Below are 5,294 nucleotides of genomic sequence, written 5' to 3'. Positions count from 1 at the left end.
TGCAGTAACTTGGGCTCTAAGAAATGCCCAATGCTTCAGTTGATGGAGCCTAGAGAGACACCTCGCTCTCCTTATGGTGCACTCCTCCATTTGGTCAGCTGAGTAGGTCTGCAGGCTGCCAGGATCTGGTTGATTAAGGCACGCTCAGATGCCCTAAACCTCTACCTCTGGTGTCATTTCAGGTCACCAAGGACAGTTCCCCTCCAGCCTTCCCCAGGCCATGGCTGATGCTCTGGAAGGATGTGGGTCTTTCACAATTGCTCCATAGGAGCTGGAAGACATTTGAACATGTCTTGGATCACCTCTGGCACCTCAAATGTCACCAGGTGTTTGTGTGTGAGCAAGTGACTCCTCCCCTCCATCTCCCTTGATCAGAATGGGAGCTTAGTCAAGGAGCACACATTTTGTGCCCACCTGAATTGAGGGAAGAGGAATCCTACCTCCCCTGGGTCTGTGGCATGCACAGGAGGGAGTTGGATTGCCCCAAAGCCTCTCACCAAAGAAGAGACACCTGTGTTGACTCATCTGAATCACTGCCCTACATGGGAAAGCAAACCTCTCCCTATCACTTTGTGCATGCCCTGCCTAATAGCTGGGGAGGAATAGGGATTTGCAGAGGGGGACAGTTCCACCTCTCTTAGACAATGATGCTCTGATAGGAGAAATCACACTGCTGGACTCCACTGCTCCCTCCACAGGTTAGAGAGGGAAGATAGGTGATTACTTTAGCCTAGTTGAACGTACGTTCCCCAGGAGGGACCCTGCTGCCTTTCAGGAGCTGTCAGCCCTGGAGCCCCTGGGGACATCTCGAGAAAGCCGGTGGGGCAGAGAAAGTCACGCCTTTGGCGGTGCCTCTGCTGCTGAGCTGGACCAGGCTCCTGGGACTGGGAGAGCTCATGGTGACCTGGCAGGCTGTGCAGAGAGCTGCTCAGTCCAGGGGCAGCTCCTCTGCAAAGAGCAGCAGGGCTCGGGGCACCGCCTGCAGGTGCCCAGATGAGGTGAGCACCTCAGAGAGAAGTTAAGGGCAGTCTGGAGTGGGGGGACAGCTGAGAGCTCATTGGGGAAGAAACCTTCAGAGCCCTTACCACAGTAAGTCTTTGGCCACAGGCAATGCAGCTGTGCTTCCTAGAGGGGTTTCCTAAGCCTGGCACCTCCCACAGCTCCCACAGAGGATCTGTCAGGATGGCTATTGTGGTTTCTGTGATGTGGAGGAGGAGGATGTGCTGCAGAGCAGGGATTCCCTGCCTCACCATTACCTTCTCCTAGGGATGGCCTCAGGTGTATGAAGCCAGCGTGTGCACACATATCTGCATGGGGCTGCAATTCAGAGCAGTGTGTCTGCAGCCCGGGGTACTGTGTGCCTGGGGCAGTGACTGCTGCCTGCAAGGGTCAGTGCTCAGCCTGGCCAGGGAACTCCCCAGGTGCAGCAGGGAGAAGCTCTGGGTGGAAGGAGTGACCTCCAATAGGGCAGGTTCGTTCTCCATAGGTCAGGGCTGCTCCCAGCTCTAACTCACCATGAGGACGTTTCCAGATGGGGACTTTTCAAAAGGAAGGATGAGTCACTGGGTACCTGAAAGGGAAGAAGCTTTTCTCAGTCTGCGATGTCTGTTTTCTACCACTGGCAGAGGGGAAACGGAAGCAGGTTAGGGGGGTTTAGACATGGGGATGAGACTCCTAAAATGTTACTTTGAACGATCAAGAGGTCTGTGAGGGTCCTGAGAAAGCCTCTTCATTCCCTCTACCCCCACCCCAACACAGGTAGCACCACCATCACCTTTGCAGTTATCATCATTCTCCTCAGAGCTTTTCTGAGCTGCTCCTTAGCAGCTGCAAAAGCAGAGATGCTCCTGGAAAGTGTCCTGCCCAGGAGGTTTCTGTAGGGCAGAACGACATGCCCAGAGGGTGGGATGAGGCCCATGAGCACTGCTAGGGAAAAGACAGAGGGACAGAGAAAGAGCTCCAAGCAGGAACAAGTCAAGGCGGTGGAGATGGAGTCAGGGAGGGAGGGGAAATGACTAACAGAGACTAACAGAAACATGGTGGGAGAGGAGATTCAGGCAATGCCCTTTGGCCTCTGCAGTGCAGATGCCTTCCTCTGAACAAGCCCCCTTGTCTCTCGTCCCACCCAACAGAGCGCTCTGCCCTCAAGGCTGTGGGGTCCAGGGCATGAGTCGCTTCCTCTGCCGCCAGACCTGCAGCAGAGGAGAGGTGCCTCTCTCCTGTGACATGCCCATTTCCTGCTGCACGACAAAGGGGCTGAGAGGGACTGGCCTGCAATGTCACCATCTGGGAGGTGGCATGTACGCCTAGGCAAAGGGAAGACTTTCCTTTTTGCCCATCTCTCTCTCTCTCCTTGCTTCCTTCTGTAGGAGGATCATGGTGACGCTCCTTGTTTCTCCAGCTGTCTGGGCTGCTTGTGTTTCTGTTTTCAGGATCTGTGGGGATAATGGGAGTGGGGTGCAGCTGCAGTTCAGCTACTGACCCTGGGGTTCCTTCCAGGGAGGCATCTTCATGGTAGTGAGATGCCCAACCGCCTTTCTAAGCAGTGGAGCTCTGGGCAATGCAGTGCATGGGGCTGGGGAATGAGCCCCCTCCCTCCTGAGGAGACCCACCTTCAGGACACCTGACTTCTTCCCTGGGGTGTCCTGGCAGGCTGTGAGCAGCACTCCAGAGCAGCACAGCTCTCCTGCAGGGTCCTTCTGATAGCTGGCAGTCTTTGGTTTGGTCATCTGAGTCAGGAGCCCTTCCCAACCCTCTCTAACATTCTCTCCCCATCTGGACTAAGAAAGAGAGAGGACTTCAGAGGTCTGCACTTGGAAACTGGTCTCCTCTGTTCTCAGCACAGTCTAGATTCTTTTTCAGAGGAATATGTGAGTGCAATCATCCTCTAGCTGAGAGAGGGGCAAGCACAGGGCAGCTGGCAACAAGACTAATGAGCAGACCAGCTCTGCTGAGGCTGCACTAGGTGACAGGGAGCCTTTTTGCCTCTAATGACTCACTAGTGCTCACATGGAGAGCAAGAGAAAAGTCAAAGATTTCTACCGTTGAAAACACCATGTGATGGAGGCATCTGAAAACTAAAGAAGTGTCCAGCTAGACTCATCTGCTGCCCCTCGTTTCCTGGAGAGCAGGGTGTGAAAATGCTGAACCTTCACCTATGGAAGGTTAGGGTGTCTCACCCTCTGTTATCCATATAGAGCCTGGAAAAATAGTGCACCTGGTAAATTGGTGTGAGGTCAGGGACAAAGCCCTCTGCAAGGGGTTGGGCCACCTGTGCCTTCCCTTGCCTTGAAAGAGGGCTGATGGTGATTGATTCCAACACAGACAAATCTGCCCAAGAGGGGAAAGGAGGAGATCAATCCCTTCCTCTTTCCTCTAAGGAGCAGCTGGGCATGCTGCGTATTTCATCTTTCGTGGTGGTAAATGAGATTATACGCACTGGGTCACTGGACTAACTCCCCTTCACTCAACTCAGGGCCTCCATCCCCAGGAACTGCCACCTCCATGTAGTCACAGCTATAGAGCAGGACTAAATCCTCTGTTGCCCACGGGCAGAGGTCGCTGATCCTCATGGTGCACACAAACTGGAGTTCAAGCTAGGGAACTGACAGAAGGTCCTCTAGAGATGGAAAGGCAATGTGGAGGGTTTCTGTATGCAATGGAATGTACTTTGCTCAAGAAAGTCCATCTTAGCTTCTCAATACCTTTTCCTCCACAGACAGTCCCCCGTGGCCAGAGGGAGGAAATGTCCAACAGCAGCTTCCTCACTGAGTTCCTCCTCCTGGCATTTGCAGACAAACGGGAACTGCAGCTCTTGCACTTCTCCCTCTTCCTGGGCATCTACCTGGCTGCCCTCTTGGGCAACATCCTCATCATCTCAGCCAGAGCCTGCAACCACCACCTCCACACCCCCATGTACTTCTTCCTTCTCAAGCTCTCCATCCTGGACTTTGGCTCCATCTCCACCACTGTCCCCACATCCATGGCCCATTCCCTCAGGGACACCAGGGCCATTTCCTACTCAGGATGTGCTGCCCAGGTCTTTTTTCTCTTCTTCTTCATTGGAGCAGAATATTTTCTTCTCACTCTTATGGCCTATATTGCCATCTGCAAAACCCCTGCACTATGGGAGCCTCCTGGGCAGCAGAGCTTGTGTCAAAATGGCTGCAGCTGCCTGGGGCAGTGGCTTTCTCTCTGCGGTGCTGCACACTGCAAACACATTTTCACTCCCACTCTGTGACGGTAATATTGTGGACCAGTTCTTCTGTGAAGTTCCCCAGCTCCTCCGGCTCTCCTGCTCTGACTCCTACCTCAGGCAAAGCTGCGGTTACTGTGGTTAGTGTCTGTGTAGCTTGTGGGGGTTCTGTGTTCGTTGTTCTGGCCTACGTGCAGATCTTGACGGCTGTGCTGAGGATTCCCTGTGAGCAGGGCCAGCACAAAGCCTTTTCCATGTGCCTCCCTCACCTGGCTGTGGTCTCCTTGTTTGTCAGCACGGGCATGTTTGCCTACCTGAAGCCCCCATCCATGTCCTGCCCAGCTCTGGATCTGGTGGTGGCCGTTCTGTACTCAGTGGTGCCTCCAGCAGTGAACCCTCTCATCTAGGGCATGAGGAACAAGAAGCTCAAAGAGGCTGTGTGGAAACTGATTGACTTGACATTTTTCAGCAGCAAGAAACTGCCCATCTTCTTCTGCCAATGACTCCCAGCATCTCATGAGAGACCAGGCCTGGTCATGATTCCTCTTTTTTTCCTTTTTTTGTAGGGGAGGGGGCTTTTTTTTTTTTTTTGCCAGTGTTAGTTTCATCCAGAAAGAAATGTTGTTATCCCTCTCACTTCTACTTAAGCATCTACCTGTTTGTGTGCCCCATTTGTGTAAATGGAGGAACTAGGCTCCTAGGGTAATTAAACAAAGGAAAGGAACCTGCAGCAACTCTCTTTGTCTCAGGTGTTTTCTCTGGATAACTTCTCTGGTAAGCTCACTCAGTGGTGCATGTGTGCAGAGGACAAGGAGAGCAGAAGATTCTGGGTGGGGGAGAGCGACTAAAATGCCATCTCCTTAGTGTGGTGCCTGAACACTGAGCTCTTCTTCCAAAGCTAGAGTCACAAATCTGGCCAAGGAATGCTATCCCAAAAGGGCTTGTTGCTTTCTGGGGTTCTCCATGGGCTCAGGGTGATGCGATCTGAGTCCCAGTGTTAACAGGTTACGCACTTAAGGACTGGCTTCCTTTACCAGCTTGTACACATGATTCCATCTTTTCTGCAATATGAAGGATGGTAGCTTGGGGATCCCTCAGC

The 5,294-nt window shown here is 53.0% G+C and overlaps 1 pseudogene; it reads left to right on the top strand.

The window, feature by feature from the left end:
* The first annotated feature begins 3,745 nt into the window (after positions 1-3,745).
* Positions 3,746-4,698, top strand: LOC138063011 (olfactory receptor 14A16-like; annotated as a pseudogene).
* Positions 4,699-5,294: the final 596 nt, after the last annotated feature.

The sequence above is a fragment of the Struthio camelus genome, chromosome 31 (assembly GCF_040807025.1).
Source record: "Struthio camelus isolate bStrCam1 chromosome 31, bStrCam1.hap1, whole genome shotgun sequence".
NCBI lineage: Eukaryota > Metazoa > Chordata > Aves > Struthioniformes > Struthionidae > Struthio > Struthio camelus.
The sequence above is the reverse complement of the archived record's forward strand: the minus strand, read 5'-3'. Positions and strand labels throughout refer to the sequence as shown.